At 37.1% G+C, this 19,640-nt stretch overlaps 1 protein-coding gene across 7 annotated transcripts in view; it reads right to left on the reverse strand.

The window, feature by feature from the left end:
• The window catches only part of Peak1 (pseudopodium-enriched atypical kinase 1), a 284,201-nt gene that overhangs the window by 155,681 nt on the left and 108,880 nt on the right, over nucleotides 1-19,640 (reverse strand). For 3 of the 7 annotated variants that reach the window (XM_005393484.2, XM_013518882.1, XM_013518878.1), the window contains exon 2: nucleotides 18,370-18,451. The exons of 1 other annotated variant lie outside the window; for it this stretch is intronic. The gene's annotated coding sequence lies outside the window, so the exon portion shown is untranslated. Of the gene's footprint in view, nucleotides 1-11,474; nucleotides 11,525-12,132; nucleotides 12,234-12,500; nucleotides 12,653-18,369; nucleotides 18,452-19,640 lie in introns of all 7 variants that reach the window. 3 more of the 7 variants (XM_013518880.1, XM_013518881.1, XM_013518879.1) reach the window with 3 other exon arrangements.

The following is a 19,640-nucleotide window of genomic DNA, read 5'->3' on the forward strand; positions in this document are numbered from 1 at the left end:
AATATTCTTCCCACTGCAAATGCTATTTTTCTACTAAACTTTATGAAGTTTCCTATAACACATGTGAAGTTAGTAATTAAAACCAATATATATGCAGATTTTGAGGCTCATTTCTTTCTGGGGGTTTATAGCACTAAATGCCAGAACAACTGGCTTAAGTGGCATAGGGATTGTGTATTCAACAGTGAACAACTGTTTTTATAATTTTATCTTGGTTATATCTGACAGTGGCTTTGAAGAAAATATATTCTAAAGTATTCATAGAACATAGGATATAGTGACAGCAACTTTTGAAATAATTCAGGAAAAAAGTATACCTAAAACTTGTTTGTAAGTTTAAAATTGTTACAAAATAAAAAAATTAAATGCATAAAACACCCAATCATTTCTAAAATGACATTCATGGAACTGTAACATGGCTAAATGCTTGAAGAAAAAGCAGATCTGTGATGAAATGAACCCAGGTAGTTCCTTTCACTGTATTCCCTTTTGACAATTCACAATGTGTTAACCTGCCAGGTATTTCTATAAATCTTACAGAAGACATTCTTTCACTTATTCATCTTTTCAATCAACCAGCTATAAAATTATATGCGTAGGATCTGCTGTGAAAGGCAATGTTCTACATACTAGAGTTAGAGACAGAACAAAGAAATCAAGATCTCTCCTTCTCAGAGAAACTAAGAAAACTAACTTCAGATGATGGTGAGTGCTCTGAAAAAAACTAGGTGTTTAAGGGAGATTGGGAAGATAGCGATGCTCTTTCAGGTAGTGTATCAAGAAAAGTCCTTTGAGCAGATGATGTTTAAGTTAAAACCGAAGAGAATGAGCTGTATTTAGCACAAGAAATTTCCAGACATGGGCACACAAGTTGTAAGGTAAGAGTTAGCATATAATGGTCTTGGAAAAAAGTTTCTGAACTATTAGGATGATGAAAGATAAGTTATGAGAAAAGTCTCCTGAGAACCAATACCATTCCTACCTTCCAAATTGGCCTGATTTTAAACTTATTTACTGATTATTCCCATGCAATGACAGCAGTGAAATAACAATTACATTTTTAATTTCTTACTAACATTCCCAATTCTCTTTGGGTGCTGATTTTTGATTCATTTATAGCCAACAAATCCTTATTGTTTTATTCTGTATCTGAAAACAAAGGCTCTTCTCTCTCAACATGGAAAAAGAAATAGTTTTCTTTCTGGACTGTGTCCTAAAGTTTTTGGAGAAACACGATGAAGATACACAAGCAGAAAACTACTGAGTTTACAACTATATGCAACCTTGTGCCACTCATTCATAGACACAACAGCAGATTTAAAGGCACCAGAACTTCCAGAACTTCCATGGCCCTGGACTGTGGCTACTGTCTAAGAACAACTTCAATTAATACCTTAAAGTGGGAATGGAAGGGAGGAAGAGAGAAAAGGAGAGAAGGAAGGAAAGGAAATACACTTGAAGTTATGGAATAAGGACTGCATAATCATTCTTCTAAAAGGTGGTTTCAACTAATGATATGGATACAGCACTGAACAGACCAGCACTCTGTTGATGTCAATCCTGCTTCACATGGATATCAAAAAATAAACTCTAAGCCTCTAAGCCACATAGGTGAATGAAGAGAATGATCTTTGGAATGCATTTTGTGTTTTAACTGCATTGTGGGAAAGATATTTTACAAATGCAGGAATGAAGTTAAAAATGATACAAAGCGGGGGAACTTTCTGTTCTTCAAAGCTAGGCAAATTTCATCACAAAATAACTAAATTTAGGATACAGAAACATGTGCTAATTTTGGATTACTGATGATAGGCATATTGAAACAAAGTAAGAAGGAAGAAATTTAGCCTTATATGATTAAAAAGAAAAAAGGTACAAGTTGGGAGTAAGATAAAGTAGATACTAGTTCCAATTCTCCATTTGGCTGAGCACCTCTGATTTAACCTCTGCCTTTGATTGAGATGGGGTCTTGCTGTGTTGCCTAGACTGGTCTTGAACTCCCAGACTCAAGCGAGCCTCTTCCCAAAGCCCCCGAGTAGCTGAGACAGGCATATGCCTGGCTTCTGAGAGAACCTTCAACACTACATAATCTCTCTCAGTCCTGCAGGCTACAACTTACATGATCTTTGCTTAACCTAAGAGTAGGGGATAGTTTCAAGTTAAAGTATCATTTAGAATTGAAATGTTCTGGTGTACTAGGAATCCTACAGCTTATTGGGAGATTTTTAACCATGTACAACAGAGGTTGTTGAGCCATAACCCCAGGACAAATTCAACCAGCCACCGGTTTATGTATGGCCTGCAAGCTAAGAATAGGTTTTATATTTTTAAATAGCTGGGAAAAAATCAAAAAAGTATTTTAAGACATAAAAATTGCAGTAGGCTTGGCATGATGGGACATGCTTATAATCCCAGCGTTCAGGAAACTGAGGCAAGAGGAAAGCTATGAGTTCAAGACCAGCCTGAACTATGTAAGCAAGTCCCTATCTCAAACAAAAGTATTAAGCTTAAATTTCTTTCTCCATAAATAAATTTTCATGAGGATACAGCTAGCTTATTTATGTATTATCCATGGATACTTTTGGACCACAAAGGCTGAGTTGAATACTTGTGACAAGGACTATATACCTACAAAGTTTAAAACATACACTAGTTGGCCCTCTAAAATTATAGGATGCATATTTTAAAACACTAGATTAAATGGCTCATTTTATTACTAACCCACTGGTATTTTATTCCTTTATGTTTCTAATGAGATGTTAAGCAGTATTTTTATATTTAAATTATCCTATAATACAGAGGCAATTTTCCTATTCAAGAAATTCATTTTCCTGCTTTGTGTAATGTATAGGTATGATGTGTCTTTTTTTCCAATCCATTTCTGTATTAAAGTGTGTAATAAATTATTGGAATTAACAAATAAACAATGTTCCTGCAGTGGACACAAGCTCATTTATAACAATAGTGAATTGACAACTGGTGGTCAATTTGTAACACCCAGCTGAACTGAACCAGCAAGGTGCTGGGTGTGGGAGGCCCACCTGAGGATTGTTGCCAGCAGCATAAGAGGCAGAACTGGAAAGGAAGAAGTTCAAAAGCTGTTTAGAACCTGTTGGGAGGCTGTAGGGAGCTATTGGGAGCTGCTGGTTCTCTTGGAGGAGCTTGTCATGCCGACTTTCCTGATGAACTTGGCTGTTCTTATTTTTTTTTTTTTTTTTTTGGTTTTTCTCCAGTACCGGGAATCGAACTCACAACCTTGCGCTTGCCAGGCAGGCGCTGTGCCACTGAGCTAAATCCCCAGCCCCTGTTCTTATCATTGAGGGAGCTCAGGACCTTACTACTGCTGAGAATGGCTACGGTTCACTTTGGGGGAGCTCTGGTACTCACCCTGAGCATCGCTTCCTGGCTTTGGAAAGGAAGATAGCGCATTACTCAGTCTCCTAGAAAAACCTGTTGCATTGGCTTTCCTGATGAGAACTTGGCTGTCTTCATTGTTGGAGGAGCCCAAGACCTCACTGTTGCTGAGGATGGCTGCAATACTTTTCGGGGGAGCGCTGGTTCTTACTTTGAGCATTGCTTCCTGGCTCCAGTTTGGATCCCCCAGTCTGCTGGCACAGATCCTTTGTCCCACTATCACAGACTTTCTAGCTTCTGCTACTGACCTTTGGGCCTTCCTGGCACAAATCTGTGAAATGGGCCTGCATGAGACATTGTCATGGGCTCTAAGTCTCCAGTTGGACTTGTGGGAGGCATTGTTCTGGGCTCTAGGTCTTCAGCTGGACTCATGCAGAACATTGCCATGTGATCCAGCCCCTCAACTGGATGCTTTGGTGTTTAGTAGACAGACTTCCTGTACTCTCTTCATATATGATTCTTTGGGTGAATTATAAAATTATATTACCTGTATTATAAAATAATCTTACCTGTATTGTATTGTTCCCCTCGCAAAACCCCAAACCACGACAAAATTGGTACTGGGAGTAGAGCCATTGCTGTGACTATACCTGACCATGTGGTTCAAGAGCCTTTGGAAATAGCCTGTGGGAAGAGTTTGGAAAGGTTTGGAGATGTTGCCTGAAAGAGGAGAGCTGGAACACCTGAGACTGTTATGTATAAGAGATTCTAGTCAGAACTCAGAAGACCAGAGGCTGATAGAAATCCTGCTGGTAAAGGCCAGGTTCGGGACGTTTCTGCTGCAAAGAAAGACTACATTGGCTGTTGGACTCCAGACAATGTGTGTCATGGCTTGACAGAAAGTTTGTCTGCATTTTGCTCATGTCCAGAGACTTTGCCTGAGACTAAGATTAAGGCCAGCAGACTAATTAATCTGGCAGAAGAAATTTCAAGGCAGTCAAATGTTGAGGCGGTGGCATGGCTATTGTTGGGGGCTTTTAGCCAGATTTATGTTGAAAATCAAGAGCAAAGAGCCCAGCAGGATGATTTAAAATGTTGTGAGTTTGGCCAGAAAGGAAGCTCTGGTAAAGCCATGGACTACAAAGATAGAGCTGAAGATATTTCGATTGCTTTACAATGGATATTTTTTTTTTTTTTTTTTGTACCAGGAATCAAACTCAGAACCTTAGGCTTGCCAAGCAGGCACTTATGCCGCTGAGTTATATCCCCGGCCTCCATTGCTGAGAAGGGATACAAGAATAGAAAAGATGATCTCAGGACATCACTAGAAGCAGCAAGTGTCCACCCTTTACAGCCTGAAACCTGCAAAAGTGAAAGACTTTGCTTTCAGGAGAAAGCCACAGAACGCTGTGTTTCAGAATAGTGGTGGCCACACCAGGTTCCAGAAGGGTGTTGGCACAGAGAATTTGTTTCTCAGAATAAGGTTCAGAGTTCTCAGCAATCCAGGCACTCGACTCCTACAGTCAAGAGAGAAAAAAGCCTGGCTACTGCTCTAGCTGACAGCAGACCTTGGCATCATATACATGGTGCTGGTTTTAGGTGCATGCAGAATGCAGGAGTTCTGAGGTTAAAACAGCTTCCAGTCAGATTTCAGAAGAAGGCCTGGGAGGCCAGACAGTGTGCCCCTGAGACAGCAGTGTGTGAAGCTGTGAATGAGAAGCCAAAGGTGCACTGGAGACCCGAGAAATTTGGAGCCAGCTGAGTATAGACTGAAACTTCCACACAGTGTGAGCAAAATAAACCTTTCCTTCCTTAATTTTGGGTGTCAGGTGTTCTGTCTCAGCAGCGAGAGAGAAGTAAGCAAAACAAATACTGAGAAGAAAAAAAGGAATCAAGGGGAAGATCATTCTGGACCTCTTACTACCTCATGGTCAGAAGCAGACCTTGAATCATTGTGGAATGAGCTTTAAAGCTAAAACCCTTGCAATGTGTGGAAGCTCTCAAGAAATTCTTTTCTAACAAATAGAATACAATACACAAAAAAGGACTATTTTCAGACAAAGGCAAGGCAGGGCTGGGATCCCTTAGAAAAGAGAAATAAACAAGGCCAGCCCTACCATCACAGAGGTTCTCAGCCAGGAAGTAATTTCCACTCTAGTACAGGGAGGAGAACCCAAATAGAGCCTGGCAATCTAGTTGACTTTAAAAGACAGAGAAAAAAGTGCAAGGAGGCCAAGGTGGCTGATATTTATGGGGCAGAGCTTCAGAGAGGAGGGAGAGCTCCAGTAATTTGAAGAAGGGTTTCCTCTAGTGTTTTAGCTATATACAAACATGGGAATCAGAGGGTAAAATTTCTTGAAACCAGGAAAGAACTTTTAAGGAAGAGAATTACCAGGGGGGTATAACATGAATGATTCCCAGAGCTGACATTAGGCCAAGTTCCTATAGTTCAAAAGTTCGCTAAAGTAAAAAGGGAGAAAAAAAAAAAAGGGGGAGAAACTTCACCGAATATACCAGGCCATCAGCAGGGACCCCAAAAGGACCACATCGTACAAGCAAGAAGAATGTAGTCCTAGGGGTTGGGGATTTAGCTCAGCGGCACAGTGCCTGCCTGGCAAGCATGAGGTCATGAGTTCGATTCCCTGTACCAGAAAAAAAAAAAAGTAGTCCTAGAATAAACACTACTGTTGATATGCCTCAAAGTGGTTTTAAAGTCTAGAAAAGAATGAATGAATATGCAATTAACAAAAATACCTTTAAAGAAAAAAATCCAATATTCTTCAAAGATAGGCAACAACATTAACAACTCAAGAATGTAAAATTTATAAATATTTATGATTTTGTAAAAAGTTACAAGGCATGCTACAAACCAGGAAAATGTGACTCATAACCAGAAAATATTAGTGAGTAGAGAGGAACCAAGAAATGACAGAAATAATAGGCAAAGACATTAAAAGGGCTACGATAATTATGCCCTATTCAGGGAAATAAATGATAATAGAAATATATTGAATAGTGAAATGGAAGATTTTCAAAATAGACCTTCTAGAGATAAAAAATTATAATATTTAAAGTGTAATTCACTAGATGGACTGGCAGTAGTATATATATTTCAAAGAAGATACCAGTGAACTTGAAGGTAGAGCAGCATACTTTATTCACAATGAAGCTCAGAGAGAAAAACACAGTGATTATGAGACAATGAAAGAACACTCTTGTAAAGGTTTTACCTTGAATGAGAAATAGCATGTAATTTAAGTGCATTACAAGTTACAGAGACCAATTATAATCATATAGCCAGCATTAAAACGGGGAGCAAATGAGCCAAAAGGACAGTAAATGAAATCTAAAAGCATAATTAAGTTAAAACAAAACAGCAAAATAATAGATTTAAACCCCACCATGTTAATAATATAATAAGTGTAAATTATCTAAATATGCAATTTAAATGAAATACAGTGGAACCTTGACTTATGAATTCAATTTGCTCCTGAGGGCTGATTGTAACTCAAGTTGTCAACTGAAGCCTTCGAAGTCTCTTTCCTGTATATAGACAGATCTCAGTGTGCTTAGAGAGACAATGGCCCAGCCCAGGATTTCTCAATTAATCCTAAACAGGAAAGGATGTGGTAATGTTCCTTCCACAACTCTTTAAGGGCTTAATCTGTACCTGAGACCATTTGAAAGCCTAAGCAGCCAGCGTTCAGGTCATAACACAAGACTTTGGTCATAAATTAAAACTACAATTCCATTCATAACCCAATTTGTTCATATGTCAGGCTGGTCATAACTCAAGGGACCATAGTACAAGCCAGGCATGGTGGCACACATCTGTAATCCCAGCACTCAGGAGGCAAAGGCAAGGAGAATGTCACAAGTTTGAGACCAGCTTAGGCTACATGATGAATTCAAGGCCACTCTTAACTACATAGTGAGACCCTGTCTCAAAACGATAACCAAAACAACACAAAAAATGAAATAAAAAGGCCCAAATATATGCTGTATAAATCCCACACTAAAAGAAAGAAAGTTAAACATAGGATAGAAAATTAAAATTTCAAGAAAGTTGGGAAAGCTATATTTACATCAGACAAGGTAGAAGACAAAACAGAAAATATTATCAGAGATAATGGAATTTCAATAGTGAACACAGTGTTAATGCATTTTGAAGATGGAAGAATCCTAAATACATATGTATACTGCACCAAATATGCCAAATGCATGAGGTAAAAACTGACAGAAATAATGGGAGAAAAAGCACAATTACAATGGGAGACATCATCACTCCTCTTTCACTAACTGTAAGGCCATGTACACCCCAGCATGCATAAAGAAGACTTGATTAGCTCTACTGAAATTTATAGACCTCAATACACCGCAGTAAAATATAAATTTTACAATGCCTATAAAGCTTTCATCAAGACAGGCAATCAGCTGAACCCGGATTAAGTCTTTACAAATTAAAAGAACTGAAACTATACACAGTATATTCTCCTATCACAATAGAATTGAATTAAAAACCAGTAACAGAAAAATACTGGAAAGCTCTCAAATATTTGGAAATCAAGCAATATACTTCTAAAATAACCCATGAGCCAACTAAGAAACCACAAAAGCAATTTTACAATATTTTGAACTGAATGAAAGTAAAACACAGCATATCAAAATCTGTGAGATGCTTTGAAGACATTTACAATTTTCTTTGCTTTTATTAGGAATAAATGCCTAAAAGCAGTTATCTAAGCTTCTACCACAGAAGCTAGAAAAATGGAGCAAGTTAAGCCAAACTAAGTGGACAATAACAAAATAATAAAGAACAGAAGTCAATAAAATACAAACCTGAAAAACAGAGAAAAATCAATGAAACAGAAAACTGATTCTTTGAAAGAACATTAATGAAACTGATAAACTTCTAGTGTGACTGAAGCACATAGAAATCACCAATATCACTAAACGCTAGTGATGCTGGCCTTTCAGATATGCCAAAGACAAGCTACAAAGTGCTTTCCTTAAAAGAAAAAGTGAAAGTTCTCAATAAATAAAGAAAAAGATTGCATGCTGAGGTTGCTAAGATCTACAGTCAGAACGTAACATGATTTATACAGCATTCGGTACTTTCCACAGCTTCAGACATCTATTAGGGTCCTTCTTGAACAGCAACCTCTCTGGATGGGGGTGGGAGCTTATGGGGAACAGCCGCAGCAACAAGATAATTCTATATCATGGTTGTAGTGTTGGGTACATAAATCTATGTATGTGATAAAATGCTGAAGAACTGTATGTTGACTTTACATCAGTATCAGTTTTCTGGTTTTGATACTGTTTCGGAGTTACAAAAGATGTCATATGTAACTAACTAATAAAGGAAATTGGGTGAGTGGGTTTTTATGTACTGTGCCTTGCAACTTCCTATAAATTTATAACTATCTCAGTGTAAAAGGTTTAAAATGGAGTTAGCTTTGTGAATTCTTTACATGCTATCAGGGCTTACTATAAGTGAATTTCTTCCTTTTCTCTAAAAAAAAGTATAGCACCTTTATTCCTAATAGCTAAAAACTAAGAAACAAGACGTCAAATTGAATAAGGGTACATATGTATGATTCCAACAATATGATTACTGGAAAAGGCAAAAATATGGAAACAGTAAACAGACCAGCAGGTCGCCAAGGGTTGGAAAGCAGGGAGGATGAATGAGCAGAACACAGAGGAATGTAGGGGCAGGAACACACTGTGGACAGTACTATTATGGTGTGTATGCGTCTGTCCAAAGGACAGAATCTACAACACCAGGAATGAGCCCTTGTGCAAACCATGGATGTGGGATGAAAATGTCTCACTGTAGGTTTAACACACACACCATTCTGGAAGGAGATGTAGATAACAAGGAAGGTGTACCCTCATGGGAACAGAGCTATCTCTATGTCTTTCCCTTAATTTTGTAGTGAATTTAAAATTGCTTTAAGATGTCCTAAAAACAAAGTAGAAACAACTAAATGTTCACTACCAGGTAAAGAAACAGTTTTGCAGTCACACAACAGAGCTCTACTTCATAATTAAAAGAATGGATCACTAACATGTACAACCTAGATGAATCTCAAAAAGACTAACGTAAGAGAAAAAAGTTCCTCTCAAAAGAGGATATACTCCTCTTTTCCACAAAAGAAGAATAACTCCATTTTCAGCATTCAAGAATAAGCAAAACTAGAGAAAGGGAGGGCCAAGAAATATGTGCTGTCTTACGGTAGCAAAAGGTTTTGACCAAAGCAGGGAAAGCCTGAAGAAGTTTTCTGGAACAATGAAACTATGTCTTTTGTCTGTAATGTAGTTACATGAGGCTGTGTAAAAGCTCACAGAACTTATTTTTCAAGGTCAATTTACTATATGTAAATTTTAAAAATAAAAAACAGTCATAATAAAAATCATTTCCTACCCAAAATGTTAAAGTTCTTCTTCCTTACCTCTTTCTTTCAGATAAGGTCTTGCTATGTACCTCAGGCTGACCTCAAACTCAAAACTGCCCTGCCTTGGCCTCTTGAGTGTTGGAATTATAGGTGTGTGCCATCACCCTTAGCTCATCTTCAATTATTTAATAGATAAAAAGTATTCTAGTCTTATTCTTGTCACTATCAATGATGCTTGCATAAGTAATTTAACCACTTATTCTGCATTTCTCTTTTAAAATGAAAGGGGATAATCAAATAATTTCCAAAGCCTCTTCCTATTCTGAAACCTGCTCTGATCCACATTTCTGTTGAATTTTTACCTCGGAATGAAAAAGAACACAATACCTTTCAATGAGCTTTAGTGGATCCTATAAACTTGCTTCACACAGTATGGCTGACTTTCAACATTCCCTACTGTTGGTTTTATGCTGCTTTTTAATGGGCCCTGACCATTTGACATTGGTTATGGACTCTGAGTCAATGATCCCTGGGAGGTACTCTTTTCTATTTGGAAAAATCAGGCCTCACATCTGGGCAAAACCTCTATTCCTTTTATCACATCAGACCTTTTCTAGGTTATTTCCTATGTTAAAAAAAAGTCTGTAGATCAGCACTCCTGCTAGCAAAATGACACCTATTACTATTACTTTTATAATATATATGATATTTGCATATATATGACATTTATAATATATGGTATTTACATTCCTGGAGAGGAAAAGGTAAGCCATTTTTATTAGATCCACCTTATTTTTTATGCCTGGATAACCTGCAGTCCCCACTTTTTTTACTTTTTGTCTTTTTGAGACAGAGTCTTGCTATGCAGTTCAGGCTGGCTTTGAGCTCACTTTGTAGCCCAGGCTGGTCTCGAACTTGCAATGATCCTCCTGCCTCAGCCTCCCAACTGGAGTCCCCAGTTCTTTTGCAATCATTCACTATTCCTACAGAAGATCTGCAGATTTTGGACTTATTTCAGACCTTTCAGATTACCAAATTGTATACTGAAATATTGTTTATATAGAAGAATGAGTAAAATTCACAAGACATTTCACACAATTTTACATATAAATTCACTGTCTTCAATGAAAAGACATTGTAATGAGTGGCATTTTATTTTCTGTTTGTTTCTTTTTGGCTCCTGAAGATAGATTTTCCATTAAAAAAAAATCCAAGAGCGGGGGCTGGGGATTTAGCTCAGCGGCAAAAGCGCCTGCCTGGCAAGCGCAAGGTCGTGAGTTCGGTTCCCGGTACCGGAGAAAAACCAAAAAAAAAAAAAAAAAATCCAAGAGCAAATGAATATCTACCTCAATAATACACTTAATTTCATTTGACAAAATAATATTTGAAAATCACCTTGCCTGATGTGGTGGTACACACCTGTAATCTAGCAATTGGGAGGCTGGGGCAGGAGGATTCTAAGTTTCAGGCCAGTCTATATTACATAGCAAGGTCAAGACTAGCCTGGATCCAAAGCAAGACCCTATTTCAAAAAGAAAGGTAGGACAGAAAGGAAGGAAGGGGAACAATTATCTAAAATTTGTCACTTAAAGAAATACAAAAAACAGGTAACACACATATATGCTCCAAAATTCAATTAATACTTTCAAAATTTATACTTGTTCAACAATATTTTTCTCTGATAAATTCAAGTAAATGGGCAACTAGAGATGGACTGACCTTTAAAAATGTCCAAAAGATCCTGTAATTCTTCTTTAATGCCTTCATTTCTATTATTGAAAATATAAATCAAGCCATTTAATTATTTGAAATATAATATACTAATATACAAAATGAAGTCCTGAGCAACATTTAATTATTTGATTAAGCAGCACCTGAAAGAGGAAATGTAACCAAGATTTCCCTATAATTTCATTACCAAGTTAAACCTTAAAATAACATGCTTAGGATGGATGCTACAAGTCAAATTTATTATGTTTCCTGGACATTTAGATCACAGAAAAGCATGCATACTGTATATACACAGAAATCAATACCTCTGTATTTTGCCCTTACTGCCATCCTTAGGTTTACTGACAATGACAACAGAAAGGATCTGAGAGCATCTCAAATTTCCACATATCTAATGAGAACCACAGAAACCAGGTTACACAGAAACAAATCTATGTTAATACTAAATCAATCTATCTCCAGATTGGGCACCTTATTTAATGTAATTTGTCAGAGATGTGAGGAAAAAACTAGTGTTTCAATAATGTCTTCATTGAAATAAGTAGCTTTAAAAATCAAAAGGCTTTCTCTATTAAAACCATGCCTTCTGAATCACAAGGCCACACACATACTAAAGGTTATGTTTTAATATGAATGAGACACCAACCTGGAATCCTGGCTGGCTTGCAGCCCACTCTAGATCAGGAATTCTTTAAGCCTCAAGCCAAACAAGGAAAACTCACAAATCAGAGGAAAAAGCCCAGTCATCTTAAAAAAAAAACAAAACTTTAAGCTCTCAGCTAAATATAGCAATTTTATTAAGGCCCCTAAATCACAGCTGGCCAATGAGAAGCACATAGTAGTCCTTTAAACTGATTACAGTCTGAATAAGACACAATTATATTACAATAGGTACAATTTAATGAAATTGTTTATATCCGGTGTTTGAAGTTTCCTGGAAACTAGCTCCTCCTGAGTTATCTCAAAACAAAAACTAAAAATCAACTACTGTAAGGAAGCCTTTCATTTTTTTACCTTAAAGCAGTGGTGAGAAAACCCTTGCACAAAGCTGAGAATTAAAAAATGGCTCTGATCCACTGTGGTAGGGTACGGGCAAGCAGCACTGACAGGAGACTCAGAGATGTTCACTCAGGTCAATAGGAGTGCGCTGGAAGGCAGACTAACCACTGTAATACAAGTTGAACAAAAGGTGACCAGAACAGCCAGGCATGGTGGCACACGCCCATAATCCCAGCACTTGGGAGGTTGAGGCAGGAGGATCACTGCAAGTTCGAGACCAGCCTGGGCTACAAAGTGAGCTCAAGGCCAGCCTGAACCGCATAGCAAGACCCTGTCTCAAAAAGACAAAAAAAAAAAAAAGACAAAACAAAACAAAAAAAAGGTGACCAGAAGAAACCCAGAAATCTTAGTAGTTAAAATAAGAAGTGAGCCCTTCCACTTGCAACTTTAGCAAGAGTAATGAGGCAAGAGAAAGAAAGGAAAGGGATACAAATAGGAAAGGAAGACATCAAATCATTCCTATTTGCAGATATGATTCTTTATATACAAGACCCAAGAAACTCCACCAGAAAACTTTCAGATCTGATAAGCAAATTCAGCAAAGTGGCAGTGTATTAGGTATGGTGGCAGTGTATTAGAGGAACAGAATCAATAGAAAATGTATGTATAATTATGTGAAAGGATTTATCACTTAGGTGCGATTTATTAGGTAAGATCAGAGGACAAGAGTCCACAAAGGACATCTGCACTCTGGAAACCTAGAGGATCCAGAAGCTTCTCAGCCCAAGAAGATGGAAACCACAGAACAAGAGGGATCAAGGATGCAGTGCCTGTCAAAGTCAAAGGCCTAGATATTCCCTGGAAGGTCAAGGGTATGAGTCTACATTGGGAGGCTGAAGAAAGGGGAGACTGATGTGCAAAGGCAAAAGGGAAGACTGGAACTCTTAAAAACTGGAAAACACTTCCTTCTTTTCTTTCCTTTTATCCCATCCAGGCTACAAGTCTACTGGTTGGTGTTCTGTATATCTGGGGTGGGTCTTCTCTGTTGAGGACCTACATTTCAGTCATCCACCTACACGTACAGAACTGTGCTCCACTAATCTGCTAGGCATTTCTTAATCCACTGAAGGTGCCATATCATGATTAACATCACAGGTAGGATACATCATCACACAAAAATTAGGAATGTTCCTGTAAACCAACAACAAGCCTACTGAGATAAAAATTAGGAAGGCAATTCCATTCACAACAGCTTTAGAAAAATTTAATACCTACGAAACAACCTAACCAAAGAGATGAAAGACCTCTGCAATCAAATTTATAGAACACTGAAGAGCCAGGCATGGTGGCGCACACCTGAAATCTCAGCACTCGGGAGGCTGAGGCAGGAGGACTGTTGTGAGTTCAAGACCAGCCTGGGCTACACAAAGTGAGCTCAAGGCTGGCATGAACTGCATAGCAAGACTCTGTCTCAAAAAGACATACAAAAAAAAAAAAACCACTGAAGAAAGAAACTGAGTAAGTCATTAAAAAATAGACTTCCCTTGTCCATGGATGGGGGCAGGACTAATATTGTTATATATTATCAAAAGTGATCTACAGATTCAATAAAATTCCTGTTAAAATGTGAACAACATTCTTCACAGAGCAAGACAAAACAATCCTAAAATTTTTATGGAGTCAGGGAAGACGCAGAATAGCCAAAGCAATCCAGAGCAAAATGAGCAAGGTTGAAGGCATCACAATACCAGATTACAAATTATACTTCAAAGCCAAAGTAACAAAAACAGCATGGTACTGGCATGAAAACAGATGTGGAGATCAATGGAATAAAACAGAAGAGACAGAAATAACACCACTCACCTACAGCTATTTGATTTTTGACAAAAGGGCCAAAAACATCACTGGAGAAAAGAGAGCCTCTTTTAACAAATGGTGCCAGGAAAACTGGGTACCACATACAGAAAACTGAAACCAGATTCCTCTCTCTCACCCTGTAATAGAACTAAATCAAAATGGATCAAAGGCCTGGATATAAAGCCAGAAACTCTGACACTGCTGGAAGATAGCATAGGGGAAACACTGGAAACACTGGAAAAGGCTACCTAAATAGGACTCGAATGGCACAAGAAATAATGTCAAGAACCCACAAGTGAGAGTACATCAAATTAAAAAGCTTCTGTGCAGCAAAGGAAACAGTGAAGAGACAATCGACAGAGTGGGGAATGACCTCTGCAAGGTACTACTTTGATAGAGAATTAATACCCAGAATATATAATGAACTTTAAAAAATTAACCCAATCAAAATTTGCCAAATGAGCTGGGTGTGGTGGCACACACCTATAGTCTCAACATTTGGGAAGCTGAGGCAGGAGGATCACAAAGAGTTCAAGGCTACCCTTTGGCTACCTAGTGAATTCAAGGCCAGCCTATACTACATAGTGAGTTCTTATCTCAAACAAACAAACAAAATTAAAGCATACTGGCAAGGGAAAGGAGCCTTACTACCTTGTTGGTGGGAACGTCAAGTAGTACAACCATGTGGAAATCAGCATGGAGAGGCTACAACTACAACTAGAAATATCACTTGATCTAGCTATACCACTCTTGGGCACAAATAATTAAAGGCAGCATACAACAGTGATAAGTACACATCAGATAAAGTGCACAAATTTATAGCAGCACAATTCACCATCGCTAAGTTATGGAAACAGCTTAGGTTCCCAACAGAGGAATGAATAAAGAAAATGGAGTATATATACATGATAGAATATTATTCAGCTATAAGAAAATGAAGCCATGTCATCTGCAAGAAGTAGATGGAACCAGAGACCATCATATAAGCAAAATGTCTACGTTGTTGTTATTTTGTTATTGTTGTTTTTATTCTCTTTAAAACTAAAAAAATAAAATAAAATAAAGGACAGAAACTAGAAGGTAGACTTTTGGAGATTGGAAGGGAGGAGGAGAAGGAAAATGGAGTAATAGTTGAAAATATTAGTTAAAATGTTAAATAGTTAAATATAGTTAAAGTGGTTGAAAATAGTCAAGATATATTAATACAACTTTTTTTGAGACAGGGTCTCACTTTGTAGCTCGGGCTAGCCTCAAACTGGCAGGGATCCTGCCTCAGCACCCCAAGTGCTGGGATTACAAGATATGTTACACGCATTTACCAATTTCCTAAAAATTAATCTCTCTATTCTGTATTACTAATATGCACTACAGAAAGAAAACAGAAAGAATAAAAGGAAAAAAAGGAAAGAGAAAGAAAAACAGCTTTGTTGAGGTCTGCAGCAAATGTCATTTCCCTGAATTCTGCCATCTGTCATGGTGTGAGAAAGGGAGTAGGCTGAGGGGCTGGGCTTTGTGTGGCTGGGCTCTGTGGAGCAGGCCATGTTGAAAGAATACTAATAACTGGGCAAGAGACTCTTATAAAGAAATCTTGAGGAAAAATAGACTTCAGAAAGGACATAATACATTTTTCTTCTATAAGTCAAATTTTATAATGTTTTCAGTTTTGTTCTATCCCAACTCCATCCTTTATTGCTTGGTTAGAACCATTTGAGAGAACCTTCCTTCATTTATTATTTAGAATAGATGCAATTTATCATCTTTAAAAAACTTTAATACAGAAGAAAAATTAGAGATTCTGTTAATGATCAAATTTTCGTATTTGCAGAGAAAGTACCATCTTATCAGTTACTGTAGGAAATCAATTATTTTTAAAGGAAGAACAATTTGGGGACCAAAACAGTAAAAGGAAGACTACTCATGTCCACATACAAATTTAAGATAATTTTCTTTCCAATTAAAAACCATGTATCTCTTATTGAAAACTACCAAGGTAAAGCAATTTGTTGGTCCACACAGCAAGACCAGCAGCATGAAAATGGGCAGTATTTCCAAGCAGTACCTCCAGAACTACACAGTGCAAATATAAGGAAAACTTGCATCGATGAAGGCCATGCACTCATTCTTTTTTTTTTTTTTTTTTTTTTGGTTTTTCTCTGGTACCGGGAACCGAACTCACGACCTTGCGCTTGCCAGGCAGGTGCTTTGCCACTCAGCTAAATCCCCAGCCCCCGCCATGCACTCATTCTGAGTTTCTCACACCTATGATTCCTTTGTTTTTAGGGTAAACTTTTGCAACAGCCCTTTTAAGTTCCCTTTAGCTTAACTACAGTTTATAAATAGTTCATTATAAAGTATGGTCTCTTTGAATTACTTGGTAAGGAAAAAGAAACCCAAATATCACACTATTGATAAACTCAAGGATAGTAACAATTAGGCTTATTCCAAATCTAGTAACCAATAAAAATAGAGATTCCATCAATCCAAGGACCCTAGTTTTTGCCACTTCCTTACCTCTTCGTTTCTGCCCTTTACACAACTGTAGTCATTACTCCTTTCATCACAGGAAAAAGTTATTTTCCTGCTTAGATTTATTTATAAATCAATGACTTCTCACCCTCTTGCACATTTCATCACATGGGTGTAATCAGTCCCATCAAAGCAAGAAAACACGGTAAACTTTAGGCAGACAGTCACAGAATCAGCTAATTTAGGCCCAACTATACGACCCTGAGGTAATTCAATTTAGTCATATGTATAACAAAGATAGTAATATTTAACCCATCAGTATGAGATGAGGCTTGCAGGAGATGAGTGGATGAGAGAGAGCTTTGAAATGTGTAGAGTGCTACACAAATGTGAGGGACTCGGTTTCTTCATCTGTCACATGGGAGGATTCAATTAAGTGATCTCTGAAGACTTCCCATTTCCAAAAATTCTTTGATATTTACATTTGAAGCACATTTGAAAATCTGTTAACAGACTGAGAAAACACTTAACTTATTCTCATGCTTCAAAATGAGCATGAGAGCAAGGTAAGGACTTGTATGGCATCCACATCAGTGGAAAGGTAAGTCCATCCTTTCATCTGTAACTATGTCTACTATTCTGTGAATTGAAAATCTCTATTCAAATAGAATTATGCCATTTAAACAATTACTTTTACAACCTGTTACAATGAAAACCTTATTAACGAGATGTACATATTATTCTGGTGAGATGGTTCAACTACTAATAGCCAAATAAAGGTGTCTATAAATGACACTAACAGCTGCAGGTACTCAGACTGAACAGTCCAGCTATTTGTTCACTTTGTGCAATGTTAAATTTTAAGCCAATAGACAAGAAATAAACTCTATTTAAACTTTCTTTGCTTTGATTCTGCTTTTGTTATTAATTAGTTATGTGATTTTGAGCAATGTATTTAGCTTTCTGTTTTAAAGAGGAAGGATAATGCCAACTTTGTCATCTGGTTATTATGAATTAAATGAGTTAACTTACCTCAAGGCCTTAAAATAGTAGGTACTTGTAAGTGTTAGCTCCTTTCTCTAATCTACACTTTAGGAAAATATAGAAGGCTTTCCCTTTTGTTTACTTCCTCAGAAAGTTTAAATGAAAGAGGTATGCATGGGTCCTGGTCCTCAACTTCAGTAACCAGCAGTTACACAACAAACTATATCAAAAATGAGAAGCACTGTGACATAATAAAAGGCAAATATGGTTTGCAGTTAACAGATCTCAATCTGAAGCCCAGCTTGATTGTTTTAAGAGCTTGACCTTGAGCAATTTACTAAACTTCACTAAGCTGATCTTCTTAAAATGAGATTATCTAGCTTTTTATCCTTTGTCTTTCATATTCACAATTAGGGTACAAATACTTAGAAAGGGCATATCTTCTTTATCTTTGTCTCCTCCAACTATGGCAAGGTTTAAAATGAGAAGATTTGCTGTTGGAACAAAGCAGGATATTGATTAAAAGGGATTTAAGACCAGAAGACCATGTTACATAATGGAAAGAAAATGTACAAACCTAGTTTAACTGGCTCCAACTTTAGGCACTCTGTCCTTCTTTCCTTTTCTTTCTTTACAAATGGACCTCAAGTATTCTCTTCCTAAAGGAAGACGGCAAGTAGAGAACATATATTAGTGAAGGGCATTTGAATTACTCCTTAAAAGTGAGCATTCTTTAATTTACCAAAAGGCAGAATCAAACTTTTATTCTATTTGATAACCAAGAAGTGTTTTAGTTGATTAATAGATCAGAAACATAATATGATTAAAGATCCAAAAAATAACCACTTCCTTTAATATGAATACATTTGTTCCTTACTTCAAAATATGACTTTGAAAGAGCAGCAATACCTCTTTTAAAGATGACTTAACTACCCAGGGTCTGCATGAAGTATTGCAGTTAATTACATTATGCAAAGATACTTCTAGAGCTACAGTTTCTTAATTTGGGGGATAGAAGGTGAGTGGTGAGTTATGCAAAACTATGAAAATCTGAAAAAAATCTGTGAACTACCTACCTTTCCAGAAAAATGCATGTACATGTACATTTTGCATATTATTTTAGGCGAATCATGAAACCAGACTTGTACATTCAGATCTCTAAAATCTGTTGGTGAACTCCAAGTAATCTCTGTTCTTGAGTTTTAAAAAAAAGTATGAATTTAAAGGATTTTAGGCCCTAAACCAACTTAAGAATCATGTAATACAAACTCCTGATTAAAAAAAAAAAATGAAGAATAGTGACTCAGAAAGACGAAAAGAATTAAGTAGGACCTCACTGCATTTAAGGACAGAGAAGTACCCAACCAGTAAGAGAACCAAATAAAATTTCCCTATAAGGTCAACATTGAACCTAACCATTGAATTTGATTCGGTTCTCTTCCAATTCTGTGTACGAACAGAATTGTAGAAAGAATTAAGTTCATGAACCAAGGTACCACCATATATAGGAATATGCAGAATTTAGTGTAAACCAATGCCTCTGGATCAGAGTAATTTTCCCAATGGAACCAAAATAAGAGAATTTAAAATTGTTTTTCCTCCCATTCACCTATTTGGTTTAAGTATATAATAGATCTTCAGTGGTTATGGGAATTATTTTTGGAGTTCTAGAGATGTGTGAAAAAGTTGATCAAGTCACTTAACCTTTCTTATCCATAGGTTTTCAAATACAGAATTGAAAGAATAAAACCTAACCTTGTAGGATTATTTTAAGGATAAAATGAGAGAACATTTAAAAGTAACACCTTACCTAGTACATAGCAAGTGCTCAATAAATTATATGAATTT

This window comes from Chinchilla lanigera, unplaced genomic scaffold, assembly GCF_000276665.1.
Source record: "Chinchilla lanigera isolate Chin_1 unplaced genomic scaffold, ChiLan1.0 scaffold00049, whole genome shotgun sequence".
Classification (NCBI taxonomy): domain Eukaryota; kingdom Metazoa; phylum Chordata; class Mammalia; order Rodentia; family Chinchillidae; genus Chinchilla; species Chinchilla lanigera.